This window comes from Macaca nemestrina, chromosome 4, assembly GCF_043159975.1.
Source record: "Macaca nemestrina isolate mMacNem1 chromosome 4, mMacNem.hap1, whole genome shotgun sequence".
In the NCBI taxonomy this organism is placed as follows: domain Eukaryota; kingdom Metazoa; phylum Chordata; class Mammalia; order Primates; family Cercopithecidae; genus Macaca; species Macaca nemestrina.
The window spans coordinates 88472979-88500283 of record NC_092128.1 but is presented as its reverse complement, the minus strand read 5'-3'; the positions used below and the strand labels follow the sequence as shown (position 1 = coordinate 88500283).

Below are 27305 nucleotides of genomic sequence, written 5' to 3'. Positions count from 1 at the left end.
TTCACATGCTGAAAAATAACTCTATAGATGAGTTTAACAGCAGATTGGGAATCTCAGGAGGATTATTGGATAGAAAGATAAATCAGGAGAAAATACACGGACAGAGATGAAAAAACTAGAAAGTACATGACAGCAAAGTGGTCTACCATGTGTAACAGTAGTCTCCAAAATGTAGAATAGAATGAGACAAAAGAAATATTGGAAATGATACTGGGTGAGAATTCTCTGAAACAGATAAAAGTTATCAATCCACATATTGAAAAAGCTTTATAAACCCCAAGTAGGAAAAATACAAAGAAATCACACCTCAGCACATCCTACTGCAACTGTTAAAAAACAAAGACTACGAGAAAATATTCAGAGAAATCAAAAGAAAAAATACGTAACAAATAGACAGGAGTAACAATAAGACAGCTGAATTCTCCACAGAAACGACAGAACCAGAAGGCAATGAAATGACACCTTTAGAGTCCTCAAAGAAAATGGCCACCAACTTAGAATTATACATCCAATAAATAGGTCCTTCAAAAATGAAGACAATAAAGATATTCATAGATAAAAACAAATACAATTTGCTACTTTCACTAGACTCACATTAAAAAACAAAACAAAAAATCTGCCGGGCATGGTGGCTCACGCCCGTAATCCCAGAACTTTGGAGGTTGAGGTGAATGGATCACTTGAGCCCAGGAGTTTCAGATAAGCCTGGACAACATGGCGAAACCCTGTCTCTACAAAAAACAAACAGATACAACAGTTAGCTGGTTGTGGTGATGCACACCTGTAGTCCCAGCTACTCGGGAGCCTGAGGTGGGAGGATCGTTTGAATCTGGGAAATGGAGGTTGCAGTGAGCTGAGATCGTGCCTCTGCACTTCAGCCTGGGTGAGAGAGCAGGACTCTGTCTCTAATAAGTAAATAAAATGAAATGAAATAAAATAAAGTAAAATAAAAAAGGAAAATCGAAAGCGAACTTCAGAAAGAAGGAAAATGATTCAGGATAAAGCATTGAAGTACAAGAAAGATGGAAAGGGTAAATAAATGGGCAAATGTAAATATTTACAATGTAAAGAATGTTTTATGAAATTTAAAATATGAAGAGTTAAAATACATGATAATTATAACACAAAAGGCAGGAAAGTGAAGAATGCAGTTACAGTGTTGTAAGATTCCTGAACTGTCTGGGAAATGATAAAAGCCAATGATGCATGTTATAATCCCTAATATCCAGTAAAAGCAGTGTAAAGTTTTATATATATATATAAATAAAGCTAGCAAAGGGCAGTAATGAAACGCTAAACATAATTGACTAATGCAGAGAAAGGCAAAAATGAAGAAAAGGTAATATAAAACAGGTGGACCAAATTGAAAAAAGTAATATAGTAGACTCAAACCCAAATACATATGTTATATTAAATAGAAATGGAATTCAAAATCAATAATTGTGAGGCTCAATTTAAAAAATAAAACATATACAAATACATTTAAGAGCTACTCCTTACATATAAAGAGAAATAATGAAAATAAATGGATAAAAAAATCATGCAAATTTTAACCAACAAAACAACAGGTATGCTAATATCAGATAAGGTAGACTTTAGGAAAAGTGTTTCTTGACATAGAGGGGGATGCTTCATAATTATAAAAGGATCAGTACAACAAGAAATTGTACAAGTTTCAGGTATATATCTAATAATATGACTTCAGCTTCAAAATATATAAAGCCAAATTAATGATAATAAGTAGACAAGAAATGATATAAGACAAATCCACAATTATAGTGCGAGATTATATCTATTTCAATAACAAGTATATTAATAGCAAGCATACAAAGTAAATCTATAATGTTACAAAAGACTTGAATAGCTAACTCAATTCTCAAACTTGACCTGAGTAACTTATAGTTTTAGATGTGATCATGGAGTACTGGTTGTATTTTTTTTAAATGTATTTATCAGTTAGAGAAACATACTAATGTAGTTACGAGTGAAAAAAGAAGACCTTGAAGATCCTAGCCTTACATAAGTAATGGAGAATAGAAGATGGACTGGAAAAGGTAATGGAAGCGCAAGCAACAATAGAGAAGTTGTATGGCACAGACTTCTGGCCATAATATTGGAGTGAGACTGAAAAACAACAGGCAACCCAAAGACAAATAATTTCAAAACACATCTTTCAGTGCCTTAGGTTGCTCATATCATTATGCTTCACAAAAATTTTTTAAAGTGTGATAATAACATGGGATCTTTAATAAACAATCTTATTAATACAACAATGATATTCCAGCATTTTATGTGTATGTTAATTTAATAAAATTTTGTTGTAAAACTAAAAAATAGTCTCCCATTTCTTCTGTTCATATGCATAATTGCTTTGATATTTTATGGTAATTTCTCTTTTCGAGTGAAAACTTTTTCAACCATATATGTAATTGGAAAGCTATAAATAAGTAATTAGTTTCGGTCTGCAAAAAAATAAGAGTCTTAGTGGATGTAAGCCTTTTATAGTTACACTAGTTAATTTATGCTTTCCTCTCAAAGTCAATTTTTAGTTCAGTTAATTCTTCCTGAAAATGATGGCTAACATGTTCCATTTCTTTTTTAAAAACGGGTAAATCACAGAAAATTGTATTGTAAAAATCATATAGACCATTGAATGTCTATATGAGAATTATAACAGCTTCCTATTGAGAGTGTATATATTTAGTTCATTAGTTTAAACCAGTCATTTTCTAATTGCTGCAGGAATGGAAACTGAAAATTCTCTGGACAAGCCTACTTTAAAATTACGTAAACTTATCTATAAACTTTCATTAAGCTTTCTTTTACTTTAATAATCTTTTTCTTCTCCCTAAAGAAGGATTTCATTTAACCTTCAAATGAAAGAGGTTATTATTTGAAAGGGATTCATGTAACTTCACAATATTTTAATTTCCTTAATATTTTATTTGATAGACTAAAAAATCGTAGTATTTAATAATGGTATCAAATACTAAACCAAAAAAGTCAAATAATTTCCTTTGGAGGGTCAACTTATTTCCTTTTGTAGCATAATGTATACAAACTCTTCTTTATGTCATCAAACATTTACAAAATAATCTATCATTCAGGGGGTTACTCTCACTATAAATAGTACTAAAACCATCTGTTGATTTGTTCAGTTTCTCACTATACTTCTTAGCAATTAATTGTCAAGGAATAATATAGTGAATTGCCAAAACATCTGTTGCCACTTTTTAAAAGCTGCTCTTAACCTATGTTGCCAACTAATCATAGCTGTAGCTTTATCTTTTGCACAAGGAACAATTTTAGGAAAAGGAATACATTTCCCCATTAATTTTTAGAGTTTCAAACATTGACAAATCTTACATTGTCAGTATGTTTTTAAAAATCAGCCCTTCCGTTGCTTTTTATCCTTAAACCTATTACATAAGTATAAGACCTTATCACACAGAATACGTGTTCATTTGGTTTTCGTTATACTTATTAGGCAACTGAATTTTGCCGTCTTTCACCACATTATTGGTTACCCTTAAAACTATTAAATTAAATAGAAGATGATACATTTATTTAGATTTTTTTCTGTCATACTCTAAAAATCCTGTCATACACCTGGTAGCATCACCTTTTCTCCATTTTGTGAATAGACAAAAAATAAATTGTTTTCTGGCAAAAACTTGGAGATGAACATATGGGAGAGAAAGAAACACTTTAGTCCAAATTTTATTGGAGAAAACAATGTCTTGGTTAATTTGGAATTGACATGTTGATTCTTTCTCTATATTCATATCTGTGGACATATCGTTGATGATGGTATCTGGGCTCAGAAACATGCAAGATAAGACAAAAAGAGTCTGGTATTTGGACTTTAGTCAAATGTGTTGTAATTGTGTAATAGTATTAGATGATAACTGCAGAAATACTGTTAGAGCCTCAATAAAAGAAGGTCTGGCAAGTATAGGCTAGTTCACTTTAGCTGATGTGGGCTACAGATATGGGATTCTTATTTATTTTATTTTATTTTTATAATAATTATATATATTTTTTGAAACAGAGTCTCACTCTGTCACCCAGGCTGGAGTACAGTGGCATGATCACAGCTCACTGAAGCCTCAAACTCCTGGGCTCCAGGGATCCTCCTGCCTCAGCCTCCTGAGTAGCTAGGACTATAGGTGTGCACCACCACACCTGGCTAATTGAAAATTTTGTTGTTGTTGTTGAGACAGGGTCTCACTTTGTTGCCCAGGCTGGTCTTGGACTCCTGGCTTCAAGCAATCCTCCTGCCTCAGCCTCCCAAAACTCTGGCATTGCAGGCGTGAGTCACTGTGCCAGGCCAGAAGATTTCTTTTAAACAAATGCAACGTTTAAAACTCCCCCAATTTTTCCCTTTTGCCCTCTGAAGGTTTGCTGAAAATCAACTGTCAAAAGGCAGATTAACATGAGAAAAGAAAGGGATCCCAAATTTATTAACATACACATGTGTGCATGGGATTCATACAAAATATGAACACGCAAAGGGCTTAGATGGTTGACACCTTTATCCCTTCTTGAGGTTATAGAAAGAATAGGGGCTTGGAGTGTGGTAAAACAGATTATGAGAGGGAGAGGAGGGGAAAGGCATGGCTAGCAAGGGTGATCATGTTATGTACATGCAATCTCACTAGTAGCAGCTCCCAGAAAGAATAAATGTCTTTCCTAGATCCAGACTGGAGGGGAGGCGTTGTCAGAGAAAGACTGGCTATTTATTTCACTAATGTAGATTTTTCTCTACAGATGCAAATCTCCTCCACAAAAGGCAGCTTTGCAGGACTATTTCTGTCTGTAGGCCCTCTGAATAGTCCTCTCAAAATGTGTCAAAGAAGTATATTTTGGGGTGAAATATTTTTGGTTTCCTTTAGTTCCTCATTTGAAACTTTATTTTCAGAAAGTTTCACATATTAAAGTAGGATTGGTAGCTATGGAGAGATTTGGGGTAGAGGTTGTGAGATAAGAGATTGGCAAAGGGGAAGAAAATATACCCATAGATGGGAACAAGTCACCCATATCTTCTTGACTCAATCCTGAGTCCTGAGAGGATAGATCAGCTCAGTTCAACAGTTGTGTCTCATTTCAAGAGATGGCATTGCTGATGGGCCTGAAAGCTAGGCATCTATATATGGTGTAGACAAACAGATCTTCAACAAGAGACCTTTCTATGACGAAAAAAGAAAAACCAAGATTAATGTCTGGAGTCTTCTATAAGCTTATTTTTCTAGAGTCTCTAAAGCATTTTCAGTTGGAGTGGGTAGGCAGTGACAATTGGATGGATTTTTCTAAATTGGGTTTGAATCATGAACTTTCTGAATAGTCCATACATCAGTAGGCATGAAGGCTGTTTATATATAAGTTAATGTGGTGATTTTTCCCAAAATTTTATCAAGTTGTCCAGCTTTAGTTTTTAGGGTTAATTTTTCGTAATTATAAGTCAGATGAGTGGGAGACCTAAAAAGTCGTAATGTTATTTTAGTCCTCCATCAGTTCAATCTCACGTACTTAATTCTTGTTCTGCTTGACGTTAGGTTAGCAGTTCCGTGAGTCCAGTTTTGTTCATGGGATGTTTTGAAATTCTTACCTCATCCTGTTGAATAATCAGCACAGGCCCGTATTTCAGAGTACCTGTCAGTCGTTCCTCCTTTTCACGAACCTCCTTAACATATCTAATCAGGTTGTTTATTTTTCTCTCTTTTGGATGTTTCAGGAGCTCTCTGTAACACCCCAAAGCTAGTTTGAGTTCAAAAAGCTTAATTTGGGGATTTTGAAATTTGATGTTGGGAAGACTATCAGACATGTTAAAGGCTTAAAACACTTTATCAAAATAGGAAAGTTTTAAAATACTTTATCAAAATAAGATTACAGGTTGCTATAAAATAATATTCATTAGCCAAAGTGATAATTAAAAGATTTCAAAAAGCAAAAATATCTTAGTCTTTGACAGAGAGGAGATTCAGTTTTCCATACAACATGAGGCAAACAGAATTTCTCTCCTTCTCTCCTCCCGCCCACCATCTATTGCAGTTTACTAAAAAATGAACACTTTTTTTTTACTATTACTAAAAATACATAAAAATCTTCAAAAGAGAAAGTCAAATTTTGCATTAGTATATTTTTGATATTAAGGCTCAACAACCTCATACAAATTTTAAAACCCTTATAATAAAGTTGTTTAATTTTGGTCAATTTAACCACATGTTTTAAATTCTCTTTTCCCCCAACTTTCTGACCCATTTATTTTTATTTTTATTTATATAATTGTTTCCCTTCATTTTGGTTTTTACTTTTTTAAAATTTCAACTTTCATTTAGATCCAGGGGTACATATGCAATAGTGTTAGAAGTGTGTATCACATGATGTTGAGGTTTGTGGTATGAATGATTCTGTCACCTAGATAGTGAACATAGTGCACAAGAGATAGTTTTTCAATCCTTGTACCCCTGTCGATTCTCACCCTGCTATAAAGAACTACCTGAGACTGGATAATTTATGAAGAAAAGAGGTTTAATGGACTCACAGTTCCACTTGGTTGAGGAGACCTCAGGAAACTTACAGTGATGGTGGAAGGTGAAGGGGAAGCAAGGCACGTGTTACATGGAGGCAGGAGAGTGAGAGAGCAAGTCAGGGAAGTGCCACACTTTTAAACCAACAGATCTTGTGAGAACTCTATCAAAAGAACAGCAAGGGGAAGTCCACCCCCATGATCTATTCACTTCCCACCAAGTCCCTCCTTCAGCACATGGGGATTACAATTCGACATGAGATTTGGGTGGGACACAGAGCCAAACCATAAAGCACCCCCTACATCCCCCTTCTAATAGGCCCCAGTGTCTGTTGTTCCCAGCTTTATATCCATGTGTACCCAATGTTTAGCTCCCACATGTAAGTGAGAACATCTAGTATTTGATATTCTGTTTCAGTGTTATTTTGCTTAGGATATTGGTCTTCAGCTGCATCTGTATGCTGCAAAGGACATAATTTTATTTATTTTTTTATGACTAGTGTTCCATGGTGTATACGTACTACATTTTCTTTATTGAATCCACCATTGATGAGCTCCTAGGTTGATTCCATGTCTTTGCTATTGTGAACAGTGCTGTGATAAATATGTGAATGCAGGTGTCTTTTTAATAGAACAATTTATTTACCTTTAGGTAGATACCCAGTAATGGGATTGCTTGGTTGAACGGTAGTTCTATTTTTAGGTGTTTGAGAAACCTCCGAACTGCTTTCCACAGTGGCTGAAGTAATTTACCTTCCCACCAACAACATATTGCGTTCCCTTTTCTCTGCAACTTCACTAGCATCTGTTATTTTTTGACATCTTAATAATAGCTGCTCTAATTGGTGTGAGATGGTATCTCATTGTGGTTTTGTAATGCCATTCTTTGTCCTTTTTTACTTTTGTTAGTTTAACGTCTGTTTTGTCCAATATAAGAATAGCTACTCTTGCTCTTTTTTGTTTTCCATTTGCATGATCTTTCTCCAACCCTTGAATTTGAGTCTATGGGTTTCATTACATGTGAGATGAGCTCTTGAAGACAGCAGGTGGTTGGGTCTTTTTGTTGTTGTTGTTTGTTTTTTAATCCAACTTCCCACTCTGTGCCTTTTAAGTGGGGTGTTGAGACCATCTACATTCAAAGTTAATATTGATATGGAAGGTTTTATCCTATCTTGATATTTCATAGTGCCAGAATTCTTGTGCTATTTTACTCTCATCTGGCGATGCTAATACTTCTAATTTTTATAATTATTTTCATACGAATATTGATTTTTTTTCTTTCCCTATATATTTCTTTCCCTTTCCCCTCTCCCTAGGGGAGTGTGACTGCAGAGTATGTTGCGTAGAATTCTTTGGATTTGCTTCTATAGCCCTGTGCACTTCTGTCAGCGGGCTTTATATTGGGCTGTATGATTTCACTTAGAGGCCACTAGATAGTGCTTTTAAGAGGCAGCTTTGACTCAAGCAGATGGATCTGTACCTGATCTTCATTTACTGTGAGATATTCTCTGTTGTTGCAAGTAGAGGTCTGGACAGGGGTTCCCAGTGCCCTTAGGTTCCTATTCCATGGGGGACACAGTTGAGCAGAACTGGAGCCCCTGGCTTGCCCACGAATACCCCGTGGTGAGTGCAAGCACCAGCCCTGACAAAGGTGGCTGGGAGGAGCTCCTAAAGAAATGCAGTGAGGTCTCTGCAACGGGGTGAGGAGGCTCCACCAGCTCCACATGCTAGATAGGCAGGAATACGATCTGTTTCCCTATCATACCCCTGTCCCGGGACTCATGACTCCTAGTTCAGATGAACACTGTAGTCCATCTCTGGACCCCAATGTGATTGAAAGCCATGGTAAATGTCTGTTTTGCCACTGGCCATGGAAGTGGTTTTAGGGTAGAACCTCTCACTCTGTCTGATACAGATCGGTTTATGGCTTCCTTGTTCTCTGATGTAGTAGCACTGCTGCTTCAGGTAAAGTGGGGGAGGGGGCTACACCTTTGGGTCTGTACAGGTGTGTGTTGGCTGTGGTATTGTCAGCTGGTTTGGTCGGCCCAACCTCAGGCCCTAGGGAAGTGGTAAGGTGCCAGCAGAGTTGGCAAAGAGGTATTTAGTTCCCCAGTTTCCAGGCCCCTCAATGGCCCACTGGACAATGTGTATGAGTCCTGAAAGGGCTGGACTCTGATTGGGTGAGCCCAGAATTCAGGTGCTGACTATGATGGGGAGGGGTGGGCTGGTCCCCAGGTCACCTGCTGAACTCTCAGGTCGGGGCAGGTGGAATGCTTAGGTGGTGGGAACCAGAGGGAAGATCACAGACCTCTGGTGCTAGGATTTTCAGAAGGGCTCTGGACCACAGCTGAAATGTGCATGTGAGAGCAGGTTAGGTGCACTGGGCAAGCCCCATTCGGCAGGGATCATCAGAGATAGGGAGTTGTGTGCTGGGTAGTCTGTCTACTGCTCCTCTGTGTCTTGGCTGTGGCATCCTTGCTGCAGGTGCACAGAAGTGCCCAGTTTCTTTGTTCCTTCCCTTGCCTGAGGGCAGTAGGGATGGGAACAACAGCAGCAGCAGTTATGAAGGGCTTATCAGCCACCTGTGGGCAATTTACTCCCAGAAGAACATAAAGCCACCATCGAAGAGTGTTCAGGTGGGGACAGGGTGGCTACCCTGGGAGCCCAAGCTGCTGGGCCCTGCGTGGCGAGAAGCAGCAGGGATGGGGTTGCACAGTAAACAGTCTGGCCACCTCTTAGTGGGGCGGCTGCGACACTCCTCTGAAGGGCTCAAATATGCTCAGCCTCTTTATTCTCTCCATGGCCTTAGGAAAGAAGGGGCAGGGACAGCAAGAATGGTGATGGCAGAGTTAACTCTGGGAGTTCCATCCTAGACCGACCACAGAGTTTAGAAGGCCACAGGTCATCTGCTCTGGGAGCCCAAATCAGCAGGCCCTGCCTAGTGCAGAGCAGCAGGGGTTGGGGGATCAAGCAATCTGCAGTCTGTGAGCTCCTCAGCACTGAGGCTGTGGCATTTGTCCTAGGGGAGTGCAAAAGAGCCTGTCATCCCTTTTTGGCAGGGCTATGGCAGCTGCTGCCAGGCTGCCCAGGGACCCAAGGCCTGTTGAGCTCCATGTGAACTTTGGTGCCTCTGCACAAGCTCCAGGTCACTCTCTGTGTCATTCTGGAGGCCCAGAGGGGCCAGGGGTCTCCTGTGCCCAAGATTACAAAGATCCACAGCTGAAGTGTGGATCCACGGGAGACTGTCACTCACTCCCCTTTTCTCTGCATTAGGGAGCTTCCCCTGCCTCCATGCCAGTTCCAAGAGGGCAACTGCCCAACTTTATTCCTCTCTGTTCTCCCCATGTCCCCATTGCTTCCTTGCTGAATCCCAGCATGATCTAGATGATTCATGGGAAGAACTAGTATTTACTTGCCTCTTTGTTTCCTCTTCGTGAGAGTGCTGTACACCAGCTGCTTTGAGTCAACCATCTTTTCCCCTTTGTTTTTTTTTAATATTAAAATATTTTATTTATTTATTTATTTATTATACTTTAAGTTCCAGGGTACATGTGCACAACCTACAGGTTTGTTACATCTGTATACACGTGCCATGTTGGTTTGCTGCATCCATTAACTCATCATTTACATGAGTATATCTCCTAATGCTATCCCTCCCCCTCTCCCCCAACCCCATGACAGGCCCCAGTGTGTGATGTTCCCCACCGTGTGTCTAAGTGTTCTCATTGTTCAGTTCCCACCTATGAGTGAGAACGTGTGGTGTTTGATTTTCTGTCCTTGCAATAGTTTGCTTGGAATGATGGTTTCCAGCTTCATGTCCCTACAAAGGACATGAACTCATCCTTTTTTATGGCTGCATAGTATTCCATGGTATATATGTGCCACACTTTCTTTAATCCAGTCTATAATTGATGGACATTTGGGTTGGTTCCAAGTCTTTGCTATTGTGAATAGTGCCACAGTAAACATACATGTGCATGTATCTTTATAGCAGCATGATTTATAATCCTTTGGGTGTATGCCCAGTAATGGTATGACTGGGCCAAATGGTATTTCTAGTTCTAGATCCTTGAGGAATCCCCACACTGTCTTCCACAATGGTTGAACTAGTTTACAGTCCCACCAGCAGTGTAAAAGTGTTCCTATTTCTCCACATCCTCTCCAGCACCTGTTGTTTCCTGACTTTTTAATGATCGCTATAGTAACGGTGTGAGATGGTATCTCATTGTGGTTTGATTTGCATTTCTCTGATGGCTAGTGACAATGAGCATATTTTCATGTGTCTGTTGGCTGCATAAATGTCTTCTTTTGAGAAGTGTCTGTTCGTATCCTTCGCCCACTTTTTGATGGCGTTGTTTGATTTTTTCTTGTAAATTTATTTAAGTTCTTTGTAGATTCTAGATATTAGCCCTTTGTCAAATGGATAGATTGCAAAAATTTTCTCCCATTCTGTAGGTTGCCTGTTCGCTCTGATGGTAGATTGTTTTGCTGTGTAGAAGCTCTTTAGTTTAATTAGATCCCATTTGTCTATTTTGGCTTTTGTTGCCATTGCTTTTGGTGTTTTAGTCATGAAGTCCTTGCCCATGCCTATGTCCTGAAAGGTATTGCCTAGGTTTCCTTCTAGGGTTTTTATGGTTTTAGGTCTAACATTTAAGTCTTTAATTCATCTTGAGTTAAGTTTTTTATAAGGTGTAAGGAAGGCATCCAGTCTCAGCTTTCTACATATGGCAAGCCAGTTTTCCCAGCACCATTTATTAAATAGGGAATCCTTTCCCCATTTCTTGTTTTTATCAGGTTTGTCAAAGATCAGATGGCTGCAGATGTGTGGTATTATTTCTGAGGGCTCTGTTCTGTTCCATTGGTCTCTATCTCTGTTTTGGTTCCAGTACCATGCTATTTTGGTTACTGTAGCCTTGTAGTATAGTTTTAAGTCAAGTAGTGGGATGCCTCCAGCTTTGTTCTTTTGGCTTAGGATTGTCTTGGCAATGGGGCTCTTTTTTGGTTCCTTATGAATTTTAAAGTAGCTTTTTCCAATTCTGTGAAGAAAGTCATTGGTAGGTTGATGGGGATGGCACTGAATCTATAAATTATCTTGGGCAGTATGGCCATTTTCAGGATATTGATTCTTCCTATCCATGAGCATGGAATGTTCTTCCATTTGTTTGTGTCCTCTTTTATTTCACTGAACAGTGGTTTGCAGTTCTTCTTGAAGAGGTCATTTACATCCCTTGTAAGTTGGATTCCCAGGTATTTTATTCTCTTTGAAGCAATTGTGAATGGGAGTTCACTTGTGATTTGGCTCTCTGTCTGTCTGTTATTGGTGTCTAGGAATGCTTGTGATTTTTGCACTTTGATTTCATATCCTGAGACTTTGCTGAAGTTGCTTATCAGCTTAAGGAGATTTTGGGCTGAGACAATGGGGTTTTCTAAATATACAATCATGTCATCTGCAAACAGGGACAATTTGACTTCCTCTTTTCCTAATTGAATACCCTTTATTTCTTTCTCCTGCCTGATTGCCCTGGCCAGAACTTCCAACCCTATGTTGAATAGGAGTGGTGAGAGAGGACATCCCTGTCTTGTGCCAGTTTTCAAAGGGAATGCTTCCAGTTTGAGCATGAAGGGCTGTTGAATTTTGTCGAAGGCATTTTCTGCATCTGTTGAGATAATCATGTGGTTTTTGTCTTTGGTTCTGCTTATATGATGGATTACGTTTATTGATTTGCATATGTTGAACTAGCCTTGCATCCCAGAGATGAAGCTGACTTGATCGTGGTGGGTAAGCTGTTTGATGCGCTTCTGGATTCAGTTTGCTAGTATTTTATTGAAGATTTTTGGATCAGTGTTCATCAGGGAATTGGTCTAAAATTATCTTTTTTTGTTGTGTTTCTGCTTGGTATCAGGATGATGCCGGCCTCATAAAAATGACTTAGGGAGGATTCCCTCTTCTTCTATTGATTGGAATAGTTTCAGAAGGAATGGTACCAGCTCCTCTTTGTACCTCTGGTAGAATTTGGCTGTGAATCCGTCTGGTGCTGGACTTTTTTTGGTTCGTAGGTTATTAATTATTGCCTCAATTTCAGAGCCTGTTATTGGTCTATTCAGGGATTCACCTTCTTCCTGGTTTAGTCTTGGGAGGGTGTATATGTCCAGGAATTTATGCATTTTTTCTAGATTTTCTAGTTTATTTGCATAGAGGTGTTTATAGTATTCTCTGATGGTGGTTTGTATTTCTGTGGAATCGGTGGTGATATCCCCTTTATCATTTTTTATTGCGTCTATTTGATTCTTATCTCTTTTCTTCTTTATTAGCCTTGCTAGCAGTCTATCAATTTTGTTGATCTTTAAAAAAAAAAAAAAAAAAAAACACCCAGCTCCTGGATTCATTGATTTTTTGGAGGGTTTTTTGTGTCTCTATCTCCTTCAGTTCTGCTCTTAGTTATTTCTTGCCTTCTGCAAGCTTTTGAATGTGTTTGCTGTTGCTTCTCTAGTTCTTTTAATTGTCATATTAGGGTGCCAATTTTAGATCTTTCCTGCTTTCTCTTGTGGGCATTTAGTGCTATAAGTTTCCCTCTACATACTGCTTTAAATGTGTCCCAGAGATTCTGATATGCTGTGTCTTTGTTCTCATTGGTTTCAAAGAACATTTTTATTTCTGCCTTCATTTTGTTATTTACCCAGTAGTCATTCAGTAGCAGGTTGTTCAATTTCCGTGTAGTTGAGTGGTTTTGAGTGTTTCTTAATCCTGAGTTCTAGTTTGATTGCACTGTGGTTTGAGAGACAGTTTGTTATAATTTCTGTTCTTTTCCATTTGCTGAGGAGTGCTTTACTTCCAACTATGTGGTCAGCATTGGAATAAGTGTGATGTGGTGCTGAGAAGAATGTATGTTCTGTTGATTTGGGGTGGAGAGTTCTGTAGATGTCTGTTAGGTCTGCTTGGTGCAGAGCTGAGTTCAAGTCCTGGATATCCTTGTTAACTTTCTGTCCGTTGATCTGTCTAATGTTGACAATGCGATGTTAAAGTGTCCCATCATTTATGTGTGAGCATCTAAGTCTCTTCGTAGGTCTAAGGACTTGCTTTATGAATCTGGGTGCTCCTGTATTGGGTGCATATATATTTAGAATAGTTAGGTCTTCTTGTTGAATTGATCCCTTTACCATTATGTAATGACCTTCTTTGTCTCTTTTGATCTTTGTTGGTTTAAAGTCTGTTTTATCAGAGACTAGAATGGCAATCCCTGGTTTCTTTTTGTTTTCCATTTGCTTGGTAGATCGTCCTCCATCCCTTTATTTTGAGCCTATGTGTGTCTCTGCACGTGAGATGGGTTTCCTGAATACAGCACACTGGTGGGTCTTGACTATCCAATTTGCCAATGTGTGTCTTTTAATTGGAGCATTTAGCCCATTTACATTTAAGGTTAATATTGTTATGTGTGAATTTGATCCTGTCATTATGATGTTAGTGGGTTATTTTGCTCATTAGTTGATGCAGTTTCTTCCTAGCATCGATGGTCTTTACAATTTGGTATGTTTTTGCAGTGTCTGATACTGGTTGTTGCTTTCCATGGTTAGCGCTTCCTTCAGGAGCTCTTGTAAGGCAGGCCTGGTGGTGGCAAAATCTCTCAGCATTTGCTTGTTTGTAAAGGATTATATTTCTTTTTTACTTATGAAGTTTAATTTGGCTGGATATGAAATTCTGGGTTGAAAATTCTTTTCTTTAAGAATGTTGAATATTGGCCCCCACTCTCTTCTGGCTTGTAGAGTTTCTGCCGAGAGATCCACTGTTAGTCTGATGCGCTTCCCTTTATGGGTTACCCGACCTTTCTCTCTGGCTGCCCTTAACATTTTTTCCTTCATTTCAACTTTGGTGAATCTGACAATTATGTGTCTTGGAGTTGCTCTTCTTAAGGAGTATCTTTGTGGCATTCTTTGTATTTCCTGAATTTGAATGTTGACCTGCCTTGCTAGGTTGGGGAAGTTCTCCTGGGTAATATCCTGAAGAGTGTTTTCCAACTTGGTTCCATTCTCCCCATCATTTTCAGGTACCCCAGTCAGATGTAGATTTGGTCTTTTCACATAGTCCCATATTTCTTGGAGGCTTTGTTCATTTCTTTTTACGCTTTTTTCTCCAAACTTCTCTTCTCGCTTAATCTCTTTCATTTGATCTTCAATCACTGATACCCCTTCTTCCACTTGATCGAATCAGCTACTCAAGCTTGTGCATTCATCACGTAGTTCTCATGCCATAGTTTTCAGCTCCATCAGGTCATTTAAGGACTTCTCTATGCTGTTTATTCTAGTTAGCCATTTGTCTAATGTTTTTTCAAGGTTTTTAGCTTCCTTGTGATGGGTTCGAACATCCTCCTTTAGCTTGGAGAAGTTTGTTGTTATGGATCATCTGAAGCCTACTTCTGTCAACTCATGAAAATCATTCTCCATCCAGCTTTGTTGCATTGCTGGCGAGGAGCTGCATTCCTTTAGAGGAGAAGAGGCACTCTGATTTTTAGAATTTTCCACTTTTCTGCTCTGGGTTCTCCCCATCTTTGTGGTTTTATCTACCTTTGGTCTTTGATGATGTTGATGTACCGATGGGGTTTTGGTGTGGATGTCCTTTCTGTTTGTTAGTTTCCCTTCTAACAGTTAGGACCCTTAGCTGCAGGTCTGTTGGAGTTTGCTGGAAGTTCACTCTAGTCCTTGTTTGCCTGGGTATCACCAGCGGAGGCTGCAGAAGAGCAAATATTGCAGAACAGCAAATATTGCTGCCTGATCCTTCCTCTGGAAGCTTCATCTTAAAGGGGCACCTAGCTGTGTGAGGTGTCAGTTGGCCCCTACTGGGAGGTGTCTCCCAGTTAGGCTACTCAGGGGTCAGGGACCCACTTGAGGAGGCAGTCTGTCTGTTCTCAGATCTCAGACTACATGCTTGGAGAACTACTACTCTCTTCAAAGCTGTCAGACAGGGACATTCAAGTCAAGTCTGCAGAAGTTTCTGCTGCCTTTTGTCCAGCTATGCCCTGCCCCCCAAGGTGGAGTCTATAGATGCAGGCAGGCCTTGTTGAGCTGTGGTGGGCTCCACCTAGTTCGAGCTTCCCTGCTGCTTTGTTTACCTAGTCAAGTCTCAGCAATGGCAAATGGCCCTCCCCCAGACTCGCTGCCACCTTGCAGTTCCATCTCAGACTGCTGTGTTATCAGTGAGCAAGGCTCCGTAGGCATAGGACCCTCCAAGCCAGGTGCAGGATATAATCTCCTGGTGTACCATTTGCTAAGACCATTGGAAAAGTGCAGTATTAGGGTGGGACTGTTCCGATTTTCCAGGTACCCTCTGTCACGGCTTCCCTTGGCTAGGAAAGGGAATTCCCCAACCCCTTGTGCTTCCCAGGTTGGACAATGCCCCGCCCTGCTTCAGCTCACACTCTGTGGGCTACAGCCACTGTCCAGCAAGCCCCAGTGAGATGAACCCGGTACCTCAGTTGGAAATGCAGAATCACCTGTCTTCTGCTTCGCTCACGCTGGGAGCTGTAGACTGGAGCTCTTCCTATTCAGCCATCTTGGAACCAGACCCTTCCCCTTTGTTTTTAAACAATATTTAAATAACCTCTATAGACAAAATTACACATCCTCATGCCTTTATAATTTTCCTAACCAAAACATATCTTGCTTTCTTTGTACTCTTTACATACAGAATTGTTTTTCTTGTATCTACAAGTTTTAATTACATATATATAATTATTTTAACTCTTAATATCCCTAATTTCCAGTGAAAATCCAGGAGGTAAGTGAGCAATTTTAATTGTTATGTACAAAGTGCAGAGCTCACGAGAGAGGACAAAGCTGTGAAGACCATGCCTGGAGGATCCGACTCTCCCAGCACATCCACAAGTCATAGCTGAGCCAGGGAGGATGGGGCCATATTGTGCTTGGCCCTGCTCTGCAGCTGGTGACCCAAGCTCTGTATGTCCCCAGGACTCAGCATGGCCACTCGGCTAGACTCCTAAATTCAAAGTCTCAAAACCAAAGACATAACCTCATAGACAAATTAAATTGAGTAAATATAAAAAATACCAGGTTTATTACCTTAAAACATCTAGAAGAGAAAATATAAATATGTCTGACCAGTTGACCCAAGCAAAAATGTCTACAATTCTGTAGGCATTTTAATTTTATTTTACCCCAAATTTTAAAACTATTTTTCTTTACCAAATATAGTTGACTCTTGAACAACACAAGGGTTGAGGAGCCAATCCCCCACATAGTTGAAAACATTTGACTCCCACAAAATGTAACAACAACTAGCCTATGGTTGACTAGAAATCTTACTGACAACATATTAACAGTTGATTAACAATTTTGTTTAATGTTATGTATTATATGCTGTATTCTTACAATAAAATAAGCTAGAGAGAAGAAAATGTTATTAAGAAAATCATAAGGAAGAGAAAATATTTACTGCTAAGTGGAAGTGAATCATCCTTAAGGTCTTAATCCTCATCATCTTCATATTGAGTAGGCTGAGGAGGAGGAGGAACAGGAGGGGTTGGTCTTGTTGCCACAGGCATGGCAGAGACAGAAGAAAATGCATATAAGTGGACCCTTGCAGTTCAAGGGTCAACTGTATTACTAAAGTGAAAAATATTTGGGCAAGTTATTTAATTTATGAGTGGGTCCAGAGTTGGTTCCTGCCAGTGGGTTTGCAGTCTCACTGGCTTCAAGAATGAAGCCAGGGACCTTCGCAGTGAGTGTTATAGCTCTTAAAGATGGCACGAACCCAAAGAGTAAGCAGTAGCAAGATTTATTGTGAAGAGCAAAAGAACAAAGCTTCCACAATGTGGAAGGGGACCTGAGCAGGTTGTTGTTGCTGGCTGGGGTGGCCAGCTTTTATTCCCTTATTGGCCCCTACCATGTTCCGTTTCTGTCTTATCAGAGTGCCCTTTTTTCAGTCCTCCCCACGATTGGCTACTTTTAGAATCCTGCTGATTGGTGCATTTTATAGAGTGCTGATTGGTGCATTTTACAAACCTCTTGTAAGACAGGAAAGTTCCTGATTGGTGCGTTTTACAAACCTCTTGTGAGACAGAAAAGTTCCCCAAGTCCCCACTCGACCCAGGAAGTCTAGCTGGCTTCACCTCTCATAAGTACTCGCTTATTTGTAAGTCAATGTAGTACCATGTAGAGAATATATAAACACAGACGTGTACACATGTATACACACACACACACAAACAGACAGACATAAAGATTTTATAGCTTTGATTCTAAAATTTTAGCCATGAGGCAGGTAAAACTCATTAGTTTAAAAGGACAGTTGGATTAAACTGTGCCTCTGTAAATGGAACAAGTTAAAGTTTATTTGTTCCACATGGCCGAAGCCCTTACCAAGTTTTAGAAAAAATAGGTCGTTAATTTGCATATCAAAGTGCAGAGAGATAATTTAAGCTTTTTCAAGAAGAAGTTGAGTGTGTTAGAGGAAGATTGAAAATGGATGCCAAAATAACACAAAAATGTAGGAATTTACTAGCAGATTTTATAAGGAGAACAATTTAGTTAGTTTCCAATTAAGTCTTCCTTTTCCAAGTGAGCTTAGGGCAGAGCCCATCAATGCATAGGGCCATCAAAGCATCTGCAGTTTCTGGGGCTTAATGGTGATACATGTGGAAAGCAGGCAGAGCTGGAAGAGCACTTGGATCCCCAGGTATCATTTTTCACTAAATCCTGGGTTCCCCAGAGCTGAGGCAAAAGCCCAAGAGGAAGCGCCATACCCTTCCACAGTGGACTTTGCTACAAGGACATTCCCCTGAGGCTGGTGGGCAATCCAATGCCAACCAGTTCACTCTGGAATCGGCCCATCCCCCATGGGAGTCTTATCCTTCAATGGCAAGTGTTCCCACAGCCTCCAAGTGCCCAGACCATGCTTTGCTTATCTAAACACACAAAGAAACAAGTAGCCCCTTGTAGTGATAAGCATTCACTAAAACTGCTGTCAGCTGCCTCCAGAATTGCAGTCTTGCCAGGGACTCACCAGCCACAGCATACTCAAAGGTCAAGTGCTCACTCAGAGTGAAAAGTAACTCCCGATACTCCCAAAAGCCAGAGAGATCAGGGAACTCAGTGCAAAAGGCAGCAGAGCCTTAGACCTGACAGGACGCTGTCTATGACTCTTGAGGGTCTGTGAGAAGATAGAAGGCCCCCCAAAGTGAGTGTGTGGTACCTTTTTCTGTGTTTTTCAAGAACATAGGTCTCAGGGTCACTAGACATCCCGTGTATATCTCTTCATTTGATATTGAAGGAAGCAAAAGGGAGAGAAGAGTAGAAGTAAATGAGAACCAATTTGGGGAGGTTTTAAACTTCCAAAAACGTCAATGAAGTTTTACATTTTTCTCAGCAAAAATCATGCCAACAAGAAAGGAAGTGAACAGAGAGATGTAACATACACATTTTAAAGAAGGGTTTGAATCAACTAAAAAAGTTCCCATGGGAGAAATAGGATCCAAAAGAGAAAAAGCAGAAAGGCTATTAAAAAAATAGCCTAAATATCAGCTTTTAATTTTGGCTATAAAGCTCTTTAAAATTTGTTTTAAATATTCAAGCAGCAAGTGTTCTGTCCTACAAGCGGTCAGCCTTTTGCCAGAGCTGAGAGTGTGATGGCTGCAGTAGGGCCCACCTCCTCAGCTCACCAGTTTGGTTTCCAGTGGCGGAGGGAGGTATGGCTGCCTGGCTCACTAGCCCAAGCAAGATCAACGGGGGGAAAAGTTGCTATCACACTCTAAATATAAAAGTTTTAGAGCAGAGGGATGCCTGAACGAATGATTCAAAACCAAAACAAATAAGCACACATGAGACTAAAAGCAAGAAGCCCTTTATGGTTTTAACCGAAGTCTCCAAAGAGGGAGGAGAGCTGCAACTCACCCAAGAGACCATCCCCAAAGACATCTCAAAGAAAGGAAAGTTTCACTCACCCCAAATAGGGTACAACCCACATTTCTGTCTGACCATATTCTCTGGAGTCTCAGCTTCTTAGCTGACCATCTGCACACAAAAGCCTGACATCTAGCATGCCCCATAGATGGAAGATTACAAGAGACAACCATCTCTTGTAAGACAGGACATCAAAACTGTCCCCGAGGGTAAAAAGGATTACAAAACAATGGATACCCTAAAAGTTAAGAGTCATACAAATATCAAATCAGTTTTTATAGATTTTTTTTTTCCTTTTGATTTAAAGGACTTACATTTCCAAGGAATGGGCTCCCAGACAGGACTCACACCCGGACCATGGTGGTTAAAATGTGGAATCCTGGCCCCAAGAGTACAGGCTAGAGTCCTTCTTTGCAAATCTTGCAGGGGACCCAAAGCAGACAGTTTGAGTATACAAAGGATTTTAACTTTGTTTTAAAACTGATATCTGCTATTTTTTTCTTTTGATCTTGCCAAGGGAGTGTTTAAGGCTATTGTTTGTTTGTGTTTTCTAATACATACCAATAAGATAGCTGTTTAAGATGAGCACTCTCTAAAATGTTTTTTTTAAAAAATATAGCCAATTTATTTATTCCCTAAGCAGCTCAGGCCAATAATCCCTTTTAATGAAAAGTTCTAGTGGTAACTTTCCAGATTTAGAATACCATAGATATAAGCGGTGTCTTAAAAATCAGCACATAAGATGCAGTCCCCTATGACTCCCCACCAAAAAAGTCACTCACAGATATAGTCTAAGATAACAAAAGGCTGTTGTTGCCACAGACAGTTAAGGATACTGTTTGTGCATATGATGCCTCTGGTATCCCACAAATTTGTGTGTAGGGGAGCGCCAGTCACAGACCCATTGATCCGGGACACTGGGTAGGCCCTCCTAGGATTAGACTTTTCCAGAACTAACCAGGCAACAAAAGTTGAGACAACAAAAACTCTTTATAGATGGGATTTGTTAAGACAAACGCCCCTGAAAATTTGGCACATTTGGAACAAAAAGTGTTCTTAATATCTTATGTTTCTTGGGGTTCTCAGCCCTTTCATACTGTCCACTGGATGTGACCCAAAAATCCTGGCCCCTGAGATGGTGGAGACCAAGATAGAGTGCTCCCATTTGATCACAAGTCAAGGATGTACAACAAAATGAGAGGGAAATCTCCAGTGTTTTGGGGGGTATTTTGCTTTTTTTTTTCCTTCAGAGACAGTCTTGCTCTGTCATTCAGGCTTGAGTGCAGTGGCAATTATAGCTCACTGCAGCTTAAAACTCCTGGGCAATCAAGTCATCTATCCACCCCCTGAGTGGCTGGCACTATACGCAGATGCCACCGTGCTTGGTTAATTTTTTTTGTTTTTGTAAAGATAGGGAGGGTCTCCCTTTGTTGCCTGGGGTGGGGGGATTTCTCTTTATTGCCTGGGCTGGTCTCGAACTCCTGACTTCAAGTAATCTGCCTACCTCAGCCTCTCGAAGTGCTGGGGTTACAGGCGTGAGCAACCATACCTGGCCAACTTTTGGGTTTTATTCCGTAGTCTATAGAATCCTTCTTTATGACAAAACAGCACGGGAAGACAAAGACAAAGAAAAAACAAAGACTATTTCTGGAAGAAAAGGGATAAGATAATACACCTATTTATACAAAACCAATGACAATAACATCAAAATTGTTAAACCTAAGACCAGTCTGCATAAATGCTTTTCTCCCACAATCTTAAATTTGGAAGAGGAAAAAAGAGACAGTGATTTTTACTGTCCACTCAACCAGATTCCACAGACAACCAAGAATCTAACCTTTAAGGAATGTCTACTCTTCTGCCAGCTTGTTGGGTCCTGGGTTCCCTTGACTGCAGCTTCTGGAAGAGCAGAGCAGTTTTGGTTATCCTGCTCACAGCACCAAAACTGTACAGGCTGAGGGTTTTGCCTCTGCCCTCTGAAGGTTTGCTGAAAATCAACTGATAAAGGGCAGATTAATAGGTGAAAAGATATATCAAATTAATTAACATACACACATGTACACAGGAGTCATACAAAATATAAAAACTCAAAGGCCCAGAAAATTGACACTTGATATGGTTTAGGTCTCCGTCCCCACCCAAATCTCATGTGCAATTGTAATCCCCAGTGTTGGAGGAGGGACCTGGTGGGACGTGATTGGATCGTGGGGGTGAATGCTTCATGAATGGTTTAGCACCATCCCCTTCGTGCTGTTGTGATGGAGTTCTCATAAGATTCTGTTGTTTAAAAGTGTGTAGCAACTCCCCACTCTATGTCTTAGTCCTGCTTCTGCCATGTTAAGATGCCTGCTCCTGCTTTGCCTTCCACCATGAGTAAAAGCTACCCAGAAAGAATAGAGGCTTGGAGTGTGCCACGACAGGTTATGGGATGGAGAGAAGGGAAAAGGCACGGCTAGGAAGAGTGGTCTTGTTATGTACATGCAACCTCACTTGTACTAGCTCCCAGAAAGGATAAATGTCTCCTAGGTCCAGACTGGAGGGGAGGTGTTGTCAGAGAAAGCCTGGCTATTTATTTCCCTAATGTAGATTTTTCTCTACAGATGCAAATCTCCTCCACAAAAAACAGCTTTGCAGGACTATTTCTGTCTACAGGTCTTCTGAATATCCATCCCAAAATATATCAAAGAAGGAGTATGTTTTGGGGTGAAATATTTTTGGCTGTTCTTAGTAGCTGTTACCTTAATTCTGACTTTACCTCTCCTATAATAAGAGGTGCTTATATTAAAAAATAAATAGCCAATAAACTTTAGTCATTTTATTATTTCTCATCAATACTCTTGGGAAAATGGCAGTGTAATGAGGAGAGGGAGTGGCAGTTGATACACTTACATACAGATGAACTATTAGAACAGATTAGCAGGCTCTAGAATGCATAATGCCTTTCGGTGATGAAATCTGTCATTAGCAGCCTAATTCAGATTCATATTTAATGAATAAAGAAAAATAAAATAGGGTGTGGGCTCCAAAGGCTAAGATAATTTCAGACGTCAGAGTCTCTCCCTTGGTTGGAGGTTGGGAGTCATCAGGAACCCTGAGAGAAATGCGTGAACGTACATGTGTGCACAAGACTGGAAAAGAAGTTTTATGAATAGCAAATGGCTTTCCAAGAATTGGGAACACACAGACAGACACTGTGTTGCCAAATGCTGTGGCACAGCCCCAAAATGGGGAGAACTTCACCAAGACTGGGGAGTGGCAGGAAACAGAGTGGCCTCTTTTGAGGTCTGGACCCAACAAATACCACTTTGGTTCCCAGACTGTCCTCTAAATTAATTGCTATATATAGGCCTTGAATATAAAGCTGGCAGATGCAACCCGAATATAGCACAACATTTTTTTTTAATTATTATTATACTTTAAGTTCTGGGATACATGTGCAGAACGTGAAGATTTGTTGCATAGCTATACATGTGCCATAGTGGTTTGCTGCACCCATCAACCCGTCATCTACATTAGGTATTTCTCCTAATGCTATCCCTCCCCTTCCCCCCCACCCCCCAACAGACCCCAGTGTGTGTGTTTCCCTCCCTGTGCCCATATGTACTCATTGTTCAACTCCCACTTATGAGTGAGAACATGCAGTACAACAGTTTTTAATTTAGGGAAAAATTAGGGGCTAAGGCTGAAATCTAAGAGGATGGTTGGAAATAAGGGATATATTTTTAAATATCAGGGTCATTTTAGACCAGCTTCTGTAGAAACTAGAGCCCACAAAAGCTTATATTGGAATACATTATTAGGGAGTGCAGCCCCAGGGAAGCGGGAATGAGGGAAATAGGAATGAGGTAGAGAAGGATGGAGGGCAAGTACGAGGGTGTGCACTATGGAGCTGGCTACCATCTGATACTGAGTGCAACTGATTGCTCTACTTCACAAGACCATTTTCTGAGAGGCCACATGAGCTACCAAATTATTTAGGAAAGCCTGTCTGGGGAGAAAAAGGAGAAGAATTTATATGACAGCCTCCATTTCCCACTGGTCAAAGATTTACCCTACAGGGTACGAGCTCTTTATGGGATATGAATTCCATACTTCCACGGTACACGTAATGAACCATTAGGAGGATCCCTGGCTTCTCATGCTCCAGCAGCAATGGTGAAGCCGGGAGGAGAGCAGAGGTGTGGAGCTGCGTGCATGATGTGAGGCATGGCTGGCTTTTGCCGTGGAAGCTGATGCAAAAACAAATGGCCAAGGGCCCTGGAGGTAGGTGCTGCCGAGAGAATTGGAGGTACAAATATGAATTGGAATACAGGGGAAGACTTGAGTTTGGGTAGTTCAGCCCTTTGAATGCCTGACCTCTCAACATAAATCAAGATAAAATGCAGTTAGCCCTGTGTGTGTAGAGAGCCCCATAATAGAGGCTTTATGCAGCAGGACACATATCAGGTCTTTGTTCTCCTCTTGAGCAGACTGGGACCCAACTTTTTGTGTATACCGTTAAGATGGATTTGATGGAAAGTAACTGAAAACTCAAACTGGTGGAACATTAAAGAAGTTGATTAACTCAGATAAGAGGAAATCCAGAAGTTGTTGGATTCAGCAGTTGAATCACATTTAAGCTGCCTGCTTTCAAACAGGCTACCATCTGCCCAGATTTCTTTCTTTCTTTTTTTGTAGAACAAAACAGTCATATGTAATGTGTTCCAACATCATAAATCTTTCTTATTTGCCTTTATACAACAGCCTCAGCACCCTAAGGTATAAAATTCAACTGTTTAGTCAGCTGTTTCACAACTTCCTAAGAAAAGTTGCCAGTTTCTCAGCTAGATAAATTAGTTGGGTTCTTGTTTATTTACCTTCCCTTATTTGCCATAACTCCTCTTCCTTCATTGTAATTTGTACTTGTAGGATCCTTGGTTGCAAACAACAGCAAAAACATGGCTACTTCAAGCTGCAGTTGAATCTACTGAAAGTCTATCTAGGCTGCCAGAATCTATGGGAAAGCTGGAAAAGCAACTTGGGCAGAAACCATGACAGGTTAGGCACAGCCAAAATTCTGTCACAGGATGCTTGGCTTAGGATACCATTGCATGGGTAGCTCTGCCACCCTACACCTGCCTCGGTGCAGCTGGATCTATTATTTCTGCCTAGCCCCCCACCCTGTTGCGCTGCCTCACCCATCCATTCGGGGATGATTTCTCATCATTTTTCTTTGCTGAAAATAATAAAAAGTTAACAGTACTTGCATTTCAGAAACAGAAACCTTTATAATTGAATTGGATTTTTTCAGCCCTTGTCTCTAAAGACCAGGGTTTTCAAATAGTGAATCTTAAATATTATACAAGAGTTAACTTAATTTTTATGTGATCTGAGTTTCCTGTGGGGGTTTCGCTACAAATGACTGATGTTTTCTCCCCACTGATTTTACTTCAGTTTTAATCAAATATCACCAGATCATTTGAATTTTCTGCCAGACTATTTGGCATGTTTTCTGGTGGTGAAATGAATAAATTTATTGAGCATGCATAGCTTGAAATTTTCTCGTAATTGTGTCTTATTGATTTGCTCTTGTATAATTATATCAAATAAGTTAACAGTTCTAGGTACCCAAGCAGAGAGAACATGACTTAAACATTTATTGGACTGGATTTTTTATTTTGTAAAATTGTATTGATAGATACACTGAACCATGCAAGATGAGATATGAAATGTAATAAACCTCACATATTATCCACAGAGCAAAATTTACTTTTCTCTAAGCTGTCCAGATTTTTTAGCACCAGCTGAGGAGGAAAATGCCATAGTAATGGTGGCTTATATTATCCAAACAAATGTGATTACAGCTAGAAAAAAAAAATGGATTCTTTTTAACCTAGAAGGTCTTTCCTCCAAGGAACACCAAACCATAACCACATTTTATATGTTTTTTAATACGTTTAGTTAAAAAAAGGAAGAGTCAGTAAAAAATTTAATTTTGGAAACGGGATCTATAAGATGCACATGAACAAAACGTTATTGATTGACTTTTTAATTCTCAAGCCAGCATTTGAGGTGTGTTGAACTAGTCAAAATTTTCTATAAATACTATCAAGTGTTCTTTGAGAGTGAGTTAAGGGTTTTAAAAAGCAAGAAACCACCTACAGAATGGGAAAAAATATTTGCAAATTATGCATCTGACAGAGCTCTAATACCCAACATCTGTAACGAACTTAAACAAATTTATAAGAGAAAAACAACCCATTAAAAAGTGGGCAAAGGACATGAACAGACACTTCTCAAAAGAAGACACACATGTGGCCAATAAGCATATGAAAAAAAGCTCAACATCACTGATCATTAGAGAAAGGCAAATCAAAATCACAAATACCATCTCCCATGAGTCAAAATGGCTATTACTAAAAAGTCAAAAAATAGCAGATGCTGGTGAAGTTGCAGAGAAAAGGGAACCCTTATGCACTGTGGGTGGGAGTGTAAATTAGTTTAACCATTGTGGAAAGCAGTGTGGCAATTCCTCAAAGGGGTAAAAGCAGAACTACTCTTCAACCCAGCAATCCCATTCTTCATATATACCCAGAGGGATATAAAACACATGAATGCAAATGTTCATTGCAGCAGTATTCACAGTGGCAAAGACACAGAATCAACTTAAATGCCCATCAGTTTCAGATCAGATAAAGAAAATGTGGCACATATACACCATGGAATACTATGTAGCCATAAAAAACGAGTCATGTCTTTTGCAGGAGCATGGATGGAGCTGGAGGATATCATCCTTAGCAAACTAATGGAGGAACAGAAAACCAAATACCACATGTTCTCACTTAGAAGTGAGAGCCAGATGAGAACTTATGAACACAAAGAAGGAAACAACAGACACTGGGGTCTACATGAAGGGGGTGCATGGAAGGAGGGAGAGAAGCAGAAAAGATAACTATTGGGTACTGAGCTTAATACCTGGGTGATGTAATAACATGTACAACGAACCCCCATGAAACGTGTTTATCATGTAACAAACCTTCACATGTGCCCCCAAACCTAAAATGAAAAGTAAAAATAAATAAATAAAAAGGAAGAAACCCAGAACACATAACATCATATGAACTTACCATGGTCACAATTAATAGAATCAATAACTGGATTATTTTGCTCTTCATCATGTGGAAGTAAAGAAACAACCCCTACCAGGCCCTCTGCCACAGCCACAGAGTTGCATAATATACGCTGTACACTGCCTTCATTCTGCTCTACCGCATATAGAAACTTCGATCCAAATAAACCTAGAAATATAGTGTCTTTTCTTTTTTTCTCTAATCAAAAACAAAGACCAGGGCTTCAAGAGTGATGTGTTGAAACTAGATGTATTTATACATGAAATATTTACAAATGGTATCATTGCATGAGTGGCGACCTTGTCCTAGGGCAAAATGGCGGGAGGCTGTCCTCTTTTTACCTGGATGGCAGCTCTGGCAAAACAAAATGGGGCAAATTTTGGAGAACTTTTATCACTCTTTATGAACATTGCTAAGTAAGCCCTTCTGGAAAGGCTGCTTCGATACTAGAGATACTTCAAAAGAACCATTTTAGAAGCCTGTGGAATGCAGGTTTCCTCCACAAACTCGAAAGAGCTTTGGGAGCTACCTGAGTTTCTCCGGCTGGAATGTATTCTGTACTCGGCAGCAATGAAACTGACTCAGATCTATTACAGACTCGCTGAAGTCAGTGGCTCTTGACCTTGTAAAGATCGGGTGCTCCCTTTCAAATGGCTGACCTGGTAATCCTAGTTGAGAGGTACAGAGTGAGGGTGACCTGTGATTTTCAGGTTTCCTTTTGATCTTCCAATGCTCCTCATTTGCTGTGCTGCCACATG

The 27305-nt window shown here is 39.9% G+C and overlaps 1 protein-coding gene across 4 annotated transcripts in view; it reads left to right on the top strand.

Annotated features, from left to right (window-relative positions):
* Positions 1-27305, top strand: part of LOC105475640 (sorting nexin 13) — a 469096-nt gene that overhangs the window by 183449 nt on the left and 258342 nt on the right. For all 4 annotated transcript variants that reach the window (XR_011622210.1, XR_011622209.1, XR_011622211.1 and 1 more), the window contains exon 27: positions 24347-24475. The gene's annotated coding sequence lies outside the window, so the exon portion shown is untranslated. The remainder of the gene's footprint in view (positions 1-24346; positions 24476-27305) is intronic.